Source organism: Mytilus trossulus, chromosome 3 (genome assembly GCF_036588685.1).
Source record: "Mytilus trossulus isolate FHL-02 chromosome 3, PNRI_Mtr1.1.1.hap1, whole genome shotgun sequence".
Classification (NCBI taxonomy): Eukaryota; Metazoa; Mollusca; class Bivalvia; order Mytilida; family Mytilidae; genus Mytilus; species Mytilus trossulus.
Genome location: NC_086375.1, coordinates 43,336,261 through 43,357,002, shown reverse-complemented (window position 1 = coordinate 43,357,002; position 20,742 = coordinate 43,336,261). Strand labels below are relative to the sequence as shown.

General features: G+C 31.4%; 1 protein-coding gene across 2 annotated transcripts in view; it reads right to left on the bottom strand.

Moving 5' to 3' along the window:
• LOC134711536 (uncharacterized) overlaps window positions 1–20,742 on the bottom strand; it is a 39,223-nt gene that overhangs the window by 8,065 nt on the left and 10,416 nt on the right. Inside the window, exons 1-2 of one of the 2 annotated variants that reach the window (XM_063572183.1) lie at window positions 10,534–10,599; window positions 6,165–6,316 (exon numbers count right to left, since the gene is read on the bottom strand). The gene's annotated coding sequence lies outside the window, so the exon portion shown is untranslated. Of the gene's footprint in view, window positions 1–6,164; window positions 6,317–10,533; window positions 10,600–20,742 lie in introns of those variants that run through there. The other variant, XM_063572182.1, reaches the window with a different exon arrangement.

Genomic DNA, 20,742 nt, shown 5'->3' with positions numbered 1-20,742 from the left:
CTCCTTAAGGGGTCAATTGACAATTTTGGTCAAATAGACTTATTTGTAGATCTTACTTTGCTGAACATTATTGCTGTTTACAGTTTATCTCTATCTATAATAATATTCAAGATAATAACCAAAAACAGCAAAATTTCCTTAAAATTATCAATTCAGGGGCAGCAACCCAACAACAGGTTGTCTGATTCATCTGAAAATTTCAGGGCAGATAGATCTTGACCTGATAAACATTATTACCTCGTGTCAGATTTGCTCTAAATGCTTTGGTTTATGAGTTATAAGCCAAAAACTGCATTTGACCCCTATGTTCTATTTTTAGCAATGGTGACCATGTTTGTTGATAGATCAAAACTTAGGATACAATTTATAAACTAGATACCCTAAGGAACATTCAGTTAAAGTTTGGAAGTATTTGGCCCCGTAGTTTCAGAGGAGAAGATTTTTGTAAAAGATTACTAAGATTTACGAAAAATGGTTAAAAATTTACTATAAAGGGCAATAACTCCTAAAGGGGTCAACTGACCATTTCGGTCATGTTGACTTATTTGTAAATCTTACTTTGCTGAACATTATTGCTGTTTACAGTTTATCTCTATCTAGAATAATATTCAAGATAATAACCAAAAACAGCAAAATTTCCTTAAAATTACCAATTCAGGGGCAGCAACCCAACAACGGGTTGTCTGATTCATCTGAAAATTTCAGGGCAGATAGATCTTGACCTGATAAACAATATTACCCCTGTCAGATTTGCTCTAAATGCTTTGGTTTTTGAGTTATAAGCCAAAAACTGCATTTGACCCCTATGTTCTATTTTTAGCAATGGCGACCATGTTTGTTGATAGATCAAAAGTTCGGATACAATTTATAAACTAGATACCCTAAGGAACATTCAGTTAAAGTTTGGAAGTATTTGGCCCAGTAGTTTCAGAGGAGAAGATTCTTGAAATAGTTTACGACGACAGACGACGGACGCCAAGTGATGGCATAAGCTCACTTGGCCCTTCGGGCCAGGTGAGCTAAAAATGGCATTTCCAGTCGTGTCCATGCATTTACTCATGAACCATTAAACCTAAGCTTTTCAAATTTTAATATGTTGATACTGATGACAAAATGGAGGTCAAATTTGATATTGACGATTTTCACTTTCACAGTTCATCAGGTATGGTTCTTGAGATATTTGCAGGATACAAATAAATGTTAATAAATCCGGTTTGCTGTCGTTGTGACAGCCTCTTGTTACTGTTTACAATCTATCTCTCATATTTTCATGATAAAAGCAATAAATTGGAAAAAATCATATTTAAGGTGGTATCCAACACTTTGACTACAATAGACATATAGATCTGGATTGTTTAAAAAAATATATAAAAATACTTTTGTCCTATAAAAAAGAGGAAAACAATTATTCACGTTTGAAAGCAGTATTCTATGATTAATCCTATTCCTTGGCATCATTCTATTATTCTGGCAATAGTTTTTTTTATTAGGAACCCAATGTATACAGAAATTACCTTTTATTCTAACTTTTAAATAAATAGTTACTTTCAGATGATGCCATTTTCTACTTTTTTTTTACTATGTTGTTTGTTCAATATTTTATTTTATTTTTATTTTTATGTATATGTCCTCAATTTATATTGTTGTTACATGCAATTGTAACTTTTATTATGCCTTTGATCCTCTTTATGGTGTAATTTATGCTTTAAATAATACAGTACAGTACTATATCCAATATCTAGGTTGATTTATTTCATTGCTTTTAATTTTGAGTTCCATTTTTTATTGGGGTGGTTTTGTTGATAACAACAAATATTATGTTTAACCTTCTGTCATCATTTCTAAATGAATTTTAAAGAAATATGACAATATAGAACCACAAAACTGTTACAGAGAGAGGAAAAACTAGATGTGTCATTACAACATGAATGGCTCTGCTTGCTAAAAAACTTACAATTTTTATGAGTGGAAAATTACAGCTAAAATTTTGTACCCAAAGGTGATATTAAATTGTATAACTAACCAAAGATTATTTAGAATTTTAGTTTATTTCAGAGTTAAGTATGACGTCTATTATCTCTAAACAAGTACACATTTTTGTTAAGGGGCCGGGACGGCTGAAGCACGTCTCCAGGTGCATGATTTTAGTCAATGTATTGAATAACCATTGGTGATCTTCTGATGTTTTCTGTTTTTTGGTCGGGTTGTTGTCTCTATGACACATTCCTCATTTCTATTCTCCATTTAACCATATGATCACAACTATCAGAGTTGGTTCCAAGATGAAAAAATAACATATTTATATTATTATTTTATCCAAGACTAGAGCATAATTGATTCTTTACGTTCAAATACTTTAGTAGTACATTTTAGATGTATATATCATAGTCTACAATTTCCTTTGTTCTACATTTAAATGTCTAATAACTATAATTTGAATGTACTTTTTGAAACAACCGGTAACAGATGTTTGAAATTTAATAATTATATTAAAATCATTAACTTGTTGAATGCCTAAATATAGATGTGAATAGTGCGGATAAGCCGATACAATCATTCCAACTATTGGGGAATAAACTACACAAAATAGGAAATTAGCTTATCACTTGATTTATTGTGAAAACATAAAATAGACATTCGATTATTAAAAATTAATTAAGCTAGAAATTTATAAGAAGTTGTAAACAATAGTACTAAGACTACGTCTTATAAACTCTTTAATTCAAAAATATTTTTTTTAAATTCACAATCATGTTTTCCATCATATCAAGACAGTGATCTTCCTTATTGAAATTTGTACAAGTTTCTACTGATTGATTGATTGATTGATTGATAGCTGTATAACACCACTTTCAACACTATTGTGCTATTTGTAGCAGGAAGTTTTTATTGGCGGAAGAAGTAAGGGTGCCCGTAGAGATCCATAATCTTCTGAAAATGTCTGACTGTGCGAGGGATGTATATCCAGTCAAGGTTGTTAAACACTTCCATCATCACCTTCTAAAAGAAAACTTACAATCCCATTCAATTAAGATAGTAGTCCAGTGTATACAGGTTTCTAAAAGGCAATTAAGCAGTTTGAAAAATACATGCTCTGGATTCACTTAGTAAGTATAGCAACCTGAGGAAATTTATCTGAATTCTAAATCAATATCAGGTTATTTAAGGTTCACTAAAAGGGATTAACAAATATGGCAGTGTTTTCTTCTCTTGAGTACAGACAAAACCAGTGAGTGTATCCAAGAAGAAAAGATGTATTTTGTGTTTCAGAATATTAAAAACTTACCTGGATTTTGATGCCAATTATTTTTTAAGTCATACTGTCCTTAAATCACCTATTGTTTGCAGATGACTTCTGGCCATATGTCTGTCGATACATCAATAATATCAACAAGTTTTTTTATCAATAAGGGCAGATCCAAAATACAAGTTTTTAATAGGGTAGATCCAAAATAAATATTGATCTCAATTTCTAGTCTGCATTCAAAACAACTTTCAGTGTAAACACCATTTTTATTTATATGACTGATCTTCAAATAAGGCATTTCTAACAAAGAAAGAATTGATTTCAATAATTTTTTTGTATTGTAGGTTTTCTTTTTAAGGTTGGCCATTCTAAATTAGAATTTATTGTGCAAAAATACTTGAGTGTGAACAGACAAACAAAGAAAATAAAAATGAAAACATGGGGTACAATACCAGTATACAACATGTATTTAAAAGCTTTTTCATGTAAATAGTTGACACACACAATATTGGATACTTGTATTAGTTTTAAAATTATTTTAGTTTAGAAGCTTACAAGAACAAAATAAAACATTTACCCTTGAAAAGCCCATGATATGCTAAAGGATATCCAAAATCATAATTTGGACAGAAAACAAAACAAAACTAGAAGGTGGTGTGGTGTCATTGCAGACAATTGCACCCCCTCAGATAAAACAATTATTGATTGTTTGGTGATTGCTTTACACCAAGTTAACACAAAAGCTTATATTGTGGCAAGAAATGATGAAGATCCATGATATGTCAACAAAACAAGTCACTAAAAAAAATCTGATCAAATCTTTTTCATGAAACCTTGTTCTGCAGTGGCAGATCCAGGGGAGGGTTCCAGGGGTTGGCCCCCCTTTTGTTGGATGATCAATGCATTTGAATGGGGACATATGGTTGGAACCCCCTTTGTCCTGGGTTGGGAACCCCCCTTTTTAAAATGGCAGGATCCACTTATGTTCTGAATATGGATGAAATGTTTGCCACTGAATTCAAAGCTAACAACAATCAATCATCTCTTTGCATTTTAGAATTTCAATAGGGATTAATCTTAAAACATGCAAAGAGGGATATGTAAACAAAAGGAAGCTGACATTTTCATGAATCTTTATTTATTATTTATAATAGTTCCTACAAGTGTTTTTGCTTCAAGACTTTCTTTAAGTATAAATTCAGCATTCCCTCGAGCTCAATCTCTCTATTTACAAACCATACCTACACAAATATATCATAATGATCAGTATCATTCCTATGTTACATGTTTATATTATCTACAAATTCAAAAGGGTTCAAATATGAAGGCCATTAGTCTTTTAATAGTATACACTGATAACATTTACACCACTAAATTTGTATTACTTTTAGGCTTTGGTTATGTACAGCTTGTCACTAAAATAACATTATGTAAAACTTCTGGCTTTTTCATGAAAGTGAGAAGAAAAAAACATTTCCCCACAAACCTAAAATATCCAATTTTATTTTTAAAACATGCATTTCAAATGCAACTTTTGCAGTCTTGAACAGTCTTTTCATCTCAAATTCTAGTTTTAATCAACCTTTTTTTAGTTGAACACTCATTTCTCCACATTGTATAATGTTGTTTTGTGTGAAAAAGACAGTCAAGAAAAAACTGTGGTAAAAATCTAATTATTCATTGAAGAATCTCAAACACAAGAGAAAAAAAACTATTTTATTAAACATTTCCATAACTTTCATGTGACTTTGATATATAGAGAATAATACATGGCAAAATCCGTATCATATGTCGTATCATGCCGAGACATCAATATCAGCCCAAGGGCCTTTAGGCCCGAGGGATATCATGATATTGGTTGAGGGTGATACGGCATGTGATACGGATTTTGCCATGTATTATAGGCTTTATCATATATTTCAACAGAAGAGTTTTATATTATATGAACTGTTTTCTGATCCATAGCAATGGGTTACCTTCAGTTCTGCTTTTGTCTTGTTTCAAAGCTTTAAAATAACTGCTCAATTATTTATACGAAGCACCTAGGTTACCTTACAATCTGTTGTTTTGAAAATATTTTGTTTATTTTTGTATATATTTGAGTGTTTTGTATTTTTTATAGTTGCATTTAGTGTGCCAAATTTTTTTTTATAGTTGCATTTAGTGTGCCAAATTTTTTTTTGTAAAAACTTGATGTTCTTGACGTTCATACAATATGAAAACTTGATGTTCGTGACGTTACATACCAAATATGACGTCATTCAAAAAATTGACCTATTGTTAGAAAAAAAATTCTTAAGCAAAAAAAAACAAAATAAACTGACTTTAGTTGAAAAAAAAACAAAAGGTATGCGATACGGATTTTACCATGTGATACGGGTTTAGCCATGCGATACGGGGTATGCGATACAGGGTAGGTGATACAGACTGGAAAAAAGAACCTTTATTAGATATACAAAATAGCTGTATTTTGTACTAAATATATGATAAATATATATTGTCCACTAAAAATGTATCTATGGTAAAAGACAGAAGCAGCAAACACTAATTTTTCAAGTGTTTGGTTTGACCAAGCTTGGGATAGAAACAGCAGAGGTAAGCAAACTACCAAAAGACAATGAAGATGTTTGATTACCATATGGATCAACTGTAATAAATATGCTAAGAGCTTTAAAAAAAAACTTTAAAAATATATTTATAAATTCCAAAAGTGAATTAAGCACAGTGGCGGATCCAGAAATTTTTACATTTATAAGTTGGGACCCACAGACTGCCTAAGAGGGAAGCCCACACTAGTCATGCTTCAGTCATTACCTAAATAATCAACCAAATTCATATCCCCTTAACCAGCTTCTAATCCAGCTACAAGAAAATTGGCAACAATGCACACAGGGTTTATAATGTAACTTTAAGATACCTTGGTGAATGTTTGTAGTATATTTCAATCCTTATATCTATGTCATGGTAAAAAGGTCCCAACTGTAACATCAATGATCATGCTATCTATTGTTGTCCCAACATCTTCAGGTCAACAAATTCATCCAGATGTAGTAACATTGTTTATAAAACCTGAAAAATATAATATCTGTTAAATGCAACCATACACATTCAAATGAAGTATCATTGGAACATTTTATTACTACAACAGTTTAATTCAACAATGACTTGAAATCATTATATAATGGTGTAATGACCTTGAAAATGTTGTTACATTTCAAGATTTAAAATTAAGATACTTCTATAACAATTTAATCCAACCCTGACTTCAAATCAATATACATTCGACTTAATTTTTTTTTATGTATATAATTCTCGATTTGAATAATAGACATGGCTTGAAGAAACTTGACACAAAAAACCACGAGATGTGTAAGACATATCTATACAGGTCTTTTTCATGTATACTTCTCTTTAACAATAACTTGTTCAGTTCTTTGTACAATTGTTATAGTACTGTTATTATGTTACATACATTGTACATGACATATGAAATAATAAAATCGCTATTTTCCAGTGAATAATTTATGTTAGTCACTCTTGGAAACCTCACAATTAACTAAGTAAATAAGACCTTTTGCCATTTTCTTCATTGTATATTTTAAAATAAGTCAACAATTTGGCCACTAAGGAAGAATGGATTTATGATTTAGGGTTGAAATCACATAAGTACATCTAACAGGCTATTATTTGAACTTGGAATTATTTTTAATTATGGAATTTGCTTGATTTCTTGTGTTTAAAATTTATAATAAATTTCATGTTTATTTGGTATTATCATCTTTTGAGTGGTTAAATAACACTTTTTCTCTAACTCTATGGGAATTTATCCCTTTCCAAACCCATTGTATAAAAAAATTTAATCAACGTGTGGTTGCTGGTGATCTCAAAAGATCATTGGATGATTTTAAGGGTCATGACCTTTTTAGCTAACTGAATGAATCAAAATATGATAACAGGTGTTAATGAAATTGACAACTTCGTGCAATGTGAAAGGCACTCGAAGGGGATTTTCGGTTAACAAAAAAAGAAAATGTCTTTTTAATCATTAGAGAAACAGATTCTTACATAGTTACTCATGGATTATCTGATTTATCCAATCTCGATAGTTAAATTATATAAATTTTAAAGTCCTCGCCGAGGCGGCTCGGACTTTAAAATTGATAATTTAACTATCTCGATTGGATAAATCCGATAATCCACTGGTATCAATGTAAGAATCTATATTTATACAATGTATTTTGGTTAGATAGTGTTGTGCGCGGCACAGTACATTCTATTGAAAATATACTATTTTCTTTTAATAGAAAGTGTTGTGCCCAGCACAAAACATTTCAGTACAGAATAAACATGGAATTTATTAAAAAATTCAATACGGTAATAAGAAATCAAGCAAATTCCATAATTAAAAATAATTCCAAGTTCAAATAATTTTATTAATAGCCTCAGTTATCTGTTTCTGTGGCTAATAGTGAAATTAATATAAATGTACATGTACAAAGTTTCCAAATTTTTTTTGGACCAGTCAGACATTTTATGTCTTATCCCGATTTTAATCTCTTTAGTCTAAGTACCAAAAGACAATTATGGTAATCGGTTGGCCATCATAAAACCAATGGTTGACAATAAAAAAAAAACGATATTAAACTTTACGTTGAAAAATATTAGATTTTCTGAGGTAAACTGTTAAATTGACAGTTCATCATTTGAAAATTGTTGAAGTGTGCAACATCAGTGTACTCATATCTGCCTGAAACTCTTTATTTGTACAAAATAACATTGTCAAACAAAAATATCAGTGAGGGTCTGTACAGGATTTACAAAATAAAGATTTATGGGTAAAAAGGTGCAGAATCATAGCCTTCAAAATACTGATTAGACAAAAAAATAAAGAATAGAGGAATGGTGTGGAAAAATATATACATGTACACAAAATGTACATGTATATTATAAAGTAATACTATAGAATGGAAAAAATGGTATAAACAAAAAAAACAAAAAAGAAATGATGGACCCAATCCAGACCCTTTAAATGATGAAAGGCATTAAATTACATCTTCTTTTATGGATAGATTTCTAACAATTGTTTGGTTATGTTATTTATCTGAATCAACATCATACTAGTCTATTATTGACTTTTCATGAGGTTAATACAAAATACAAAGATTTATCAACCCAAGCCATATGATATTCACTGAGGTCAATGGTAGATGGTTAATGTCATATCTCTAGGGTTGATAAATTCTTTGAATCAATTGAAACCAAAAGTCTGCAATTATTTTATCCTTCTATTTTCTAGTATTTGCTCACGATACTTTTAAAACTGTTCAATATTGTCATACTTGAAAATATATCATCTTCTTCTTTTGCAGTTGCTTATTTTCATAAGTTAAAATATTCAATAGTTTACCAAAAAAAAAAAAAATACACTGAAAATAAGACGAAAAAGAGGGGGGGGGGGACCATGAAATAACATGAAATCTACAATTCGGTACACAGTCACAGTTCCTAAATCTAAGATTAACCTCTCTCTATTTTTGCGACGGTTATCATAATGTTTTTAAAAGAGGATTTCCTATGCTTTTAGATAGTGAGAACACAGAAAATTTAAAGTCTTGAGGAAAAGGGTTTTTTTCAGGGGTCAGATACCCGCTTTTTCAGACCATCAATGCATTTTAAATGGGGACATATAGTTTGAACAGCCTCCACCCTTATTTCCTTGATTGTGAAACCCTCCTTTTGGATATAACGGTAGATGGATCTACCCATGTTGTCATTTGGAATAAAAAAAAATATATTATATAATTAATAGGGATAGTAACCAAAATGTTCTATTTTATAATTCAAGTGATACTGCCACCTTTTTGAACTAAAACTGGAAGATCCATGTACATGCAAAAGCCTATATCAGTGTATATTCAGTATAAGACCTATATATTATGACCAGATCCCAGCGAGATACATGTACATGGAATTACATTAAACATGTTAAAGAGACAATTTTTAATAAGTATTAATCAGACTTAAATTACATTATAAAATTGTCCATTGAATATGAAAACATCCATCTAATAACATTATATTATTAAATGACAAAATTACCATGATTAATATGGAAACACGACTTATAAAACTACATGTATTAAAATGTTTATCAATGATAAAATCCTTTCAATTATAATTCATAAATGCATTTGAAAATTCCACATTTCAAAACCTGATTGTTTCCAACTTTAAGAATAAGTTAAGTGTGAACTTTAACTGAGTCATTAGGTGTATTGTCTTCTACTGTTATCATTGGAAATTTCTTCCTTCATTTTATATTTGTACATTTGACAACACAAAAATCATCAGTATTACATGTATTAAAACAATATCGAAAGTTTGACATTTGATCATGGAATTTTTTTACAAATAAATAAAATGAGTGAAAAAAAATTAATTTGGTTGCATATATAACCACTTGCAGTTTAAGAGGGGGACCTTTATCGGGACTCCAGAATGGGGTGTTTATAAGCACGGAATTTTAGGATGGACCCTTTCGAGAATCCGGGTCGTCCATTCAAGCCCATTTACCTTCGCTCCCAATTATGTTCACAGTCTGAAGCTGTCAAACTAAACTAAAAATATTCTCTCTGGCAGAAGAGGTAGAGGGGTGATACCTTAATTTTAAGAATGAATGAAACGTTTATTCTTAACAAAAGAATTTGAGTTGCACAATGTTGCACAATTGTTACGAGAGAATATTTGATAAACTTTCTTTTTGATAACAACATGAACCTATAACACATGTATGTATTTATACGTTATAAGTTGGAAATTACACCCAACAGTGTTAGAATTAGATTTTTCTGCTGACAAATGTATTTTTTCATAATATATATATATATATATCTATTTATGCTAATGACATGCATAAGCTGATTTTGAATGGAATTTGCATGTAAAATTTTCACATTTGACTGGGATTAATATACTTACAATAGTCTCAGCATTTAGAATAAAACAGCCAGATTTACATTAAACTTATTTCATCAAACATGACATTATTGAATAGAAATCATAAATAAGATAAACAACCTTGATATACCGGTATATATTGTAGATATATACATGATATATATTTTATGAAATTTATGAAATTTTACTATACCATGTAAATAAAGCATTTACAATGCAGATGAAAACTGTATATATAGCAAATGAAAATGCACTTATGTTTTCAATGAATATTTACATTTGTGGATTAAACTCTAAATTCCAATAAAAATATTCTCCTTTTCTCTTACCATTTTTCTTCAAAGTAGAGAAATATATACTAGTATCAAAACAAAACAGACTTTACCTGGGATTTGACTGCATTAGCCTTGATTGATTTTTACGACCTGTTCATATATAATCTCATTGGTAATATATGTGTAAATTATTCTTTAGTACACAAATTAAATTTCAGGAGAATTCCAGGCATTAGACATCACAGTTTGGATTATTGATTACAGGTTATATCTGTGACAATTGCCTCCTGGACAGACAACCGCTCAAAAACATCAGAGTTTAGAAATGCCACTTTTTAACACTGATCAAAGGTTATAGTCACAGAAAGGTTTTCACAGTATATACCTTTCCAGTAGGTAACCCATTAAGCACATATTCACAGCCCTAATATTCTTATTTTGGTTTGTTTTTTTAATTGTTAATTAACTTATAAATATCTGCTATAGATGATAAGACCACTTTTTCCCCAAAGTTGAAAAAAGTTTTCTAGGTGCAAAGAAGATTTCATTTCTACAAGTATACATATACATGTACATGTAACCAGATTCATTAGAAGTTATAAAATACAACACAGAGCCTGAACATGCTTCATTGTACACCTGACATTTTGACTTTAATTTTCACCATGGCCAGCATCCTTTGAATTGTAATTTGATACACCTGCTTATTTTAAGATCTTATCTAGCAGATCATTATTGCTGTTTGCCATTTCTATGCATCTACATGTGACAGCAACTATCGTGTCCATTACCGTTTGAGATATTTTTAGTTTTTGTTTACATTTTATTATAGAATTAAACACCTTTTTATAGGAATTTATTGGTGTATAAACCAGACCAATTCACTCACAAACAAATAAAAGTCTGAAGGAATTTTTTATGATATGTTTGTGAGTGACTTGGTCCAGTTTATACACCAATAAATTCCTTTAAAAAGGCGTTTAATCCTTATAATTCTTAAAAATGGGAGATAGGGAATATATTTTTTCACACTCTTTACCTCTATCACACGTAAACTGTATATATATTTATGTCATTAAATAAGCCTGGCGCATGAATATTTATTTTGGTTAACGCAAAAATATACACTCAATGAAATTTGCTATCTGATAAAAAATAAACTCCAAAAACTATAACTATCATTCAAAAAAAAAAAAAATGTTTTTGTGTTAACTATTTTATTTAATGATTAACCTGTAGTGAAAATAAATTTGGTTAACGTCAATGTTATTATTGCCGCCAGCTTGATTACATTGGTTAAGAAAATAAGTTCAGTCAATGTCCTCTATCGAAAAATAACCAACGTCAAGATCAACTATCGGAAGTCCTCTTGACCTATCATATCAACGTATTCCCTAATATGCAAATAGTATAAGATAGATATATATAAAGACTAAGTTAACAATGGTCATTAAAGAGCAATTGAATATCTTCTTTAAGACTCTTAAAGATGATTTCTGATGTATTAATATTTTTGTATCCATTCAATATGTCAATTGATGCCATGTAAAAAGAAAGTGGCGTTATCCAATCAAAATGAACGTTACAAAGGTTGTTGCATTAAAATTAGGTGTAGTATGGTTAAATTTTATTTTAAAATCAATTACTTTGTCAAATCTTTGTGAAATCTTATGAAATTGGATAGAAGCTTCCTTTTCTCAAAAGAGTATCCAGAGCGAAGGGATGAATTTATATATTTAATTTCCCCATACTTTAGTGTTACTGATAAAAGAAATTTCATTTTGCAATTTTAATACAAGTAGATACTGTCATTTTTAAGTAACTGATTTGGATATTTTCTCCAACATCAATGACCATTAGATTCTTAATCAACACAATTCATTAATTTAAACATAAAAGATTAAAAAGATAGTCTCTAAAGTATGTTCAACTTGCTATTGAGTAGTTTTGAATGTCAGAAAAGGGCTTTCGTTGTTGAAGGCCACACTGTGACCTATAGTTGTTTTAAAATGTTCATGTCATTTTGGTCTGTTGTGGATAGTTGTCTCCTTCTTTTTTATATTAAGGAAGTGAAGGTAATTTTGACTGATCAATGCATGTACATCTCAATCTAATTAAAAACCGATCTTTCATGGCTCCCGTTTTCGGGCTAGAACCACACTCCCCCCCCCCCCCCCCCAATTTTTTTTTTATTGGATAAAAAATCACCAGGCCACTTTTGAATGATGTTACAAAACATATACACCACACCTTACTCATTAACATATTTAAACGAACTCATCCTACAGATTTGTCGTTTAAATATGTTAACTCATAAATAGTGTGGTACATGTATAGAACGTGACGGTACCCAAATTGCATCTATTTTGACAGTTTTTTCAACTACGTTTTATTATGATTGAGACAAACATTTCCATTTTGTGTTTATTTTGAAGCCGTATCCTTCTTTATTATATAGGTTCACCAATTTGATTTTCAACTTATATGGAATCATTGAAAAATTGGTCTGATCTAACCTCCAAACCATCAATGATTCTGTAAAGAGGAGTACCCAAATTGCATCCATACTTAAATTTGCATTGTCAAAAGTCGAATAACAATCTTTTGTAGATTTTTTTCAAATATTTTATATCTAAATTTATTTACCTATGTTGAAAGACATGCATACTATCGGATCATAAAATTACAACATGTTTAGTCTCTAGGAAATCTTGTAAGATTTCCACTCCTATTTTTGCTATAAAATAAGTGCAACTTGGGTACTCGTTGCAATTTGGGTACTGCTACGTTATAATACTTGTCTCATTTCAAAAAGTGAATATTTGCCTGTTGAAAAAATTGAATGAGATGCTACATTGTACATTGTTTCGTTGCTTCTGGAACAGACTTGGACGTACAGCCTTGGATCCATATATATCGACCTATATTTGTTCAGTTTTCGTACAGATTTAATCTTAGATTGGTAGTAAGACTTAAAGAGTAATCCCACGGTCCCAGCTTGTCTGGCAAAACAGCCATTGGACGCACAGGCACTTGTGTCTATCCATGCGATGGTTGACTATCCATTATCATATAAAGAGTATATATATAGTCAACCTTAGCATGGATAGAAGGATAGAAACAAGTGCCTGTGTCCAAAGCGGATCGAGACTGGTGACCTAAACAAAAAATTATTAGCCACTTTCTTTTAAGAAAAGAATCTGGGTCCGTTGGCGCCCATTCATGTTCGCACCAATTCCTGTTCGCCCCCTTTCACTTTCGCACCTTACATGTTTGCGCCCAATTTAATTGGTTTTGAGTTTAATAACTTTGTAATCAAGTTTTGGCAAGTGTATTCTTATAAGTATATTTGTTGTCATTGTCTCAAAATGAAGTGAGACAGCATTTCAAGTTTTTGTGTGTTGAATAAATCTTAATCATGTTTTCGATAGTGTATTGTTAAAATAAATAAAAATCTTTTCTTAATAAAGTGGGATTCTGTCAACGTTTTATTTTGTGTTGAACAAGTCTTACATGTAATCATGTTTTGATTAGGTGTATTGCTATAATTCTGTTTCATTGACTTGTTTCAAAATAAAGTGAGATTCTGACAACGTTTCTTTTAGGGTGTTGAATAAATTTTATCATTTTTTGGTTATAACAAGGATTTGTAACTATACAAATCCTTGGTTATAATAGTGCATTCAAGTTACTCATGTTACTATATTTTCTTGTTTCATTGTTTCAGATCAAAATAAAGGGACCAAGCTTTTATAAAAAAAATATCTTTTGTGTTTTTCGATTAAAATCTTCAATGTTTACTCATCATTTGCTCATACCATGGAAGTATTATATTGACAGGAACTCCAACAAGCAGACTTCAAACGTTTAAAGTGCGATGCCGCAAAATCTTTAAGTATCTGTTAATTAATAAAATTGAGAATGGAAATGGGGAATGTGTCAAAGAGACAACAACCCGACCAAAATAAAAAAACACAACAGCAGAAGGTCACCAACAGGTCTTCAATGTAGCGAGAAATTCCCGCACCCGGAGGCGTCCTTCAGTGATAATGAACTCCATACTAATTTCCAAATTGTACACAAGAAACTAAAATTTAAATAATACAAGACTAACAAAGGCCAGAGGCTCCTGACTTGGGACAGGCGCAAAAATGCGGCGGGGTTAAACATGTTTGTGAGATCTCAACCCTCCCCTTATACCTCTAACCAGTGTAGAAAAGTAAAAGCATAACAATACGCACATTAAAATTCAGTTCAAGAGAAGTCCGAGTCTGATGTCAGAAGATGTAACCAAAGAAAATAAACAAAATGACAATAATACATAAATAACAACAGACTACTAGCAGTTAACTGACATGCCAGCTCCAGACTTCAATTAAACTGACTGAAAGATTATGATTTCATCATATGAACATCAGGCACAATCCTTCCCGTAAGGGGTTTAGTATCATACCATCATAACATATATGAGAAGAACATAACACATGTCATGCCAACAACTGTTTTTAGAATAAATGTGTTTAGTTCCGACGCAAAGACCTTATCAGTGACTCAATATTAACGCCAAAATATGCAATCTTTAATGACTTGACAACAGTATCGTAATTATATCCCTTCTTAATAAGTCTATTCAAAGGTTTTGTAAGTTTATGAGGTGAATACTGACACCTTTGTGCTTTATAAAGAATATTTCCATAAAAAATTGGATGTGAAATACCTGAACGTATAAAAAGTCTCCATGTTGAGCTATATTTACGAATGATGTCTTTATACCGATGATAAAATTTAGTAAATGTTTTGACTAGTTTGTGATATCGAAAACCCTGGTGTAATAATTTTTCAGTAATACATAAATTTCTCTCGTTAAAATCTAAAACATTGTTACATACACGCGTTCAGGTATTTCACATCCAATTTTTTATGGAAATATTCTTTATAAAGCTCTCTCGTTAAAATCTAAAACATTGTTACATACACGAGCGAATCGTACAAGTTGAGATATATAAACACCGTGAGTTGGTGACAAGGGAACGTCACCATCTAAAAACGGATAATTAACGATAGGAAATGAAAAATCATCCCTTTTATCATAAATTTTAGTATTCAGCTTTCCGTTAGTGATATAGATATCAAGATTGAGGAAAGGGCAGTGGTCATTGTTAGTATTAGCTTTATTTAAAGTAAGTTCACCAGGATAAATTTCATTAATATACATACTGAAGTCGTCATTATTGAGCCAAAATATCATCCAAATATCTAAAAGTATTATTAAATTTGTTTATCAGATGTTGTTTTGATGGGTCTTTGCTTATTTTTGTCATAAATTGTAACTCGTAACAATACAAAAAGAGGTCCGCAATAAGTGGTGCACAGTTAGTCCCCATTGGAATTCCGATAATCTGACGATATACGGAATCCCCAAAGCGAACAAAAATGTTATCTAGTAAAAATTCAAGGGCATATATAGTATCAAAGCATGTCCAATTAACATAGTTTTTTTGTTTATTGCTACTAAAAAATGACCTAAAAGAGTTTGAACATATATATTCACATTCTGATTTTTTGAATGCCCATTTAATTAGGTGTGTGAATTTTTTCTTAATGAGAATGTGAGGCAATGTGGTATACAGGGTAGAAAAATCAAAACTTTGAACAGATTCAAAATCACCAATATAAGCATGCAATTTATCAAGTACTTCCCAGGGGCGGATGCAGGAATTTTCGAAAGGAAGGTGCTAACCCAGGGCAAAGGGGGGGTGCAAAACATATGTCCCGATACAAATGCATTGATCGGCAAAAAAAAAGGGGGGGGGTGCGCACCCCTGGAACCCCCCCTCTGGATCCGCCACTGCTTCCAACGAGTTCTTGACACTCCAAAAGTAATTTATTCCACTATTTTCGAAGGCCTTATTTGAACAATTTATTATAAAGTTTTTAATTGTACCAAGTGTGATGGTAAGAATAATAGACAATTTAGTAGTTGAACAATGGCTTGAAGACGAAATAAATCTATATTTGTAAGGGGTTTTGTGTAGCTTCCGAAGCCAATACATAGTTGGGACTTTCATTGTATTTGGCTCTGCTTGTAAAGTGGTGGCTAAAAGTTTATGTTTGTTACAGATTTCGTTTTCTGAAAATGGAGTCAGTTGGAATGTTGGTGAATTGGTGATTTCCTTTTTCTTTAACTCGACATGTCTTATGGATGCATGGGATCCTTTCAAATTTTTGAACCTCGTGAAAAATCGCAATTACGGAACATACCGAAATAAATGGATGTGTACTTAATTGTCAAGGAATTGACATTTACTGACAGTGTGAATGGCAAATATGTCAATATTTACGGGTTTTGCTGCTTAAAAACAAATAAAAAAGAAATGAAACAAAATTCTCGCAACTGTTTTCAACACATAGAAAAAAACCTGAGGAAGCAATACACATTCAAGTATAGGTACAAATGTAACAATCAATCTTAAAATAGTAGGATTTTTTATTCATAAGAGCACGTGTAACTGTATATTTTAAGCTTGAAAATCATAATGTTTTCATGTAAAATAAACGGAAAAATTATCAATGATAATTATTGATATTTCGGAACTGTTTAGCTTTTTTAAAAACACACCAATAAATTCAAATGTGATTTCCATGATAAAAAAAAATAACTGCTCAGACTCAATTAACAATGATTAAAGTGATCATTCTTTAAATGCATTCAGAAATATTTAAAACCATCCGTAAAAATAAATCTGTCAACGAAACATCAGAATATTCTTGGACTAGGTTAAATGTTAAGATTTGTTTACAACGAATTATCATAAAAGGTGTAAAAATTAATCTGATTGACTCGTAACCTGATATTGCTATATAGAGGACATCACATGTGTGTAATTATTTACATCTTTTAGTCTTTAAAATATATTTAATAAGTAAGTAATATCATTTTACGATAGAGAAAACCATATATCTTTGCGTTACTCTCGATACGAGTTTACGATCTTTGACTTGAAATTTAAGTTATTGGGCGCCATCTGGCACACTTCACGCGCATCAGATTATTTTCTGCTAACACTCTTCTACAGACTCATTTAATTTTTATAACACGATATTTTCCGATTTTGCAGTTATATTGATAAAACTATACCTAACAAAACCAAAAATAATCTTTACTTCTTTCTAAATATAGTTAATTTTCTTTTGTCATTCTGTGAAATATGGACCGATTTTTTAGATTGTTTCAGCTGTAGTTTTTATTTTTTGAACAGAAACAAGTGTCATTGTCCATGTAGCGATTCGCAAAAAGCCACAGGAGTTTCTGTGTTTATTTACTATGGTAGGTAGACAAGCCCTTTGATGACAGACAGGGTTGGCAAAAACCCAGGTTTTATGAGTATTGCCCAGCCCAGTGGGAAATACTGGGAAAACCCGGGTTTTACTGGGTTTTAGTGGGTAATACTGGGCAATACTGGGTAATATAAAATACTTGTCTGAATTTTAAAGAGGATTCAGTGATAAACACAAATGTTATACATATAATAAGATATTTAAACCCTATTTTGTTTGTCTAGCATTGGTCTAGATTGGCAAACTGTAAATATAGAGCAAAAACATTTTTTTTCTTCAAATAAATAAAAATCCTAATTTAACATGGTTTAAGAATTAATAATTACTTGTAAGTAAAATTACATATAAATAATGTCACTAATTAATTAGTAATTATGCAGATTAGAACACATTTGTTTATGTTACAATAATCAGCCCTTATAATTGTATAAGTTTTATTGGCATTTTTCCCTTAGGGTGTTTATTTAGCAATATGAATGTATTACAAATAAAATTAACAAGTCACTTAAACACTGCAATAAAATGCATGTTCAAAGTTTGGATTATTAAAACAATGCTTGGTAATTAAAAAGGTATCTTTAAATGTACAAATCCTCTGTTCTGCCTACATATATAGAATTAATAGAGAAAAGAATGAAATTGATATTTCAATCTTCTAGAAATGACTGTCAATGGTTATCTGTATAAGAAGTATATAATTAAGAAATAATTCATGGGGGCTTGAATATATCGTGATTTTACCACGGGTTGGCCCTTTATGACAAATATTTTACCCTGAGCGATACCATGAATTATTTCGATTCTAATAGGTAAAATACGGCAATTCTTTTGGATCGAAGCGCTCTAGATGGAGGCAAATATTTGCCATTCCCATAAATCAAATTGGCGTAAAAGAACGGAGAAAACTGAATTAGTAACATGCTTAAAATATTCAAAATAACGTATATAGATAGTTTTGAATTAATTTAAATGATAATTTACTAATATGTCTTAAATGTTTAAACAAATATGGCTTATAACACATTTTAGCATCGTTTTACGTTTCCATGTTGTGATGATTTTCGGTTTTTCAAGCGTGTATTTTCCCGTAAAATGCTCATATTCTAACGTCACCCTTTTATGCATCGCGAAACTCATTCATAAAAAAGCATTTGACGTGGGAGTACGATGAGAACAGCCTATGTAATATATTCAAATTTTACCACGGGTGTGTACTCAAAGCTTTTGAAGGACGTCATGTTAGAATTAGCTGTTATACTATGAAACTGTACCAAGTCTTTACTATTTAGTGTTAAAATAAGCATAGAAAATCATATTGCCCAGTATTGCCCACTATTGCCAATTTCTGGGAGTATTGCCCAGCCCGGGAAAACCCGGGTTTTCCCACCCGGGAATTTCGGGCGGGTAATACTTTGCCAACCCTGATGACAGATCACGTGATAAGATCAGTTTCTGCAAACTTTACAGGCGACAGCGGCATCACAGATACCCTACAAAGGAGTTATCACGTACTTGACAAACTGAGTCGGAAGCTCATATTTTCTTAAAGAAATCAGTGGGATCCGAATGTGCTAATTTTTCGTTGGAGTTCCTGTCAATATAATACTTCCATGCTCATACCAAGCTAAATACATTCAGTATTTACACCAAAGTAATTTAAAACAACAATCATCATTTTCCAATCATTCAACTGGAATTTGTATTAAAATTGGGCGCGAACGTGTAGAGTGCGAACAGACCTTGGGTGCAAATGTGCGAGGTGCCAACGTGTAGGGTGCCAAAGTGTATAATTTTTGGCGCGAACGGACCTGATTCCTTTAGAAACAAGTGCCTGTGGTTTGATTTCAGAGTTATCTCAGACTCGGTTCGGGCTAGCTGCCGAACCGTTGCTCATAGGTACGTATTTGCGGACCATATAGTATGGTCCGCAAATAGTAAAAAAATAACAGAAGGACCTAAAACAGATCTACGGTCCGCACCTACATGTAGGGTCGAGCCGAATCCTCCCAAATTTTTACAACGTAAATACTGCTTTTCACCCATTATTACTCAAAGAGGACACTATGATTTTATATATATTTAAAGCATTATCATTTGAATTCATATATTTTTGTATCGGCAAACTTTTTAACAATAGAATAATAAAATTTACCATACACATACTGTCGAACAATCTGCTTGGTTGTTTTTTAACCGCAGTTGTCTTTCTTGTTTTGTAGGGTTTCTCTAGTTCAGGTCAACTACTCCGGACTCGACCCGAAATATACTATTACTACTTCTACTCGCTGATGGATAACTCGGACTTAAACAGCCACTAGGGTCTGACATATCAGTGTCTCGCACAGTTCGTCCCGAAATATGCGCACTCCCCGTATATTTGTAAAAAAATATAAGACTTTTAATTTGCAAACGATAATTTAAAAGGTTCATCATAACAAATAGACAAATATGGCCGAATTTTTAACTCAAAAATTACTCTGTATATAGGGATAGTAGATCTTCCCATGGATAGAAAACAAATGCCTGTGATTTGTCTAGTTGCGGAGCGACATTTACAAGAACACTGCGGTCCAGGCCATCGTTTCACAAAGAATCGTACGACAATCTTAGATCGTACGTCGGTCGTAAGTCAAATCGTAAGTTTTTGACCGTTTCATAAACAATCGTAAGTAGAATTTTATCGCAAGTTTGATCGTAAACTTACGAGTATTAACAGGCAGTCGTAAGTCAAATCGTAGTGATTTAACCTGTCGACAATTTGTAAAAATCAACAACATTACATTATCTTAAAGAAAAATTGTCATTGGATCATTAGAATATATGTATGTTATATTGTCCCAATCATAAGTAACTGAAAATTTAAATTCCTGAAATAATCGTATTTTCCAGTACATTTGACTTTTTTTCCTTTAACTTAACTTTCAA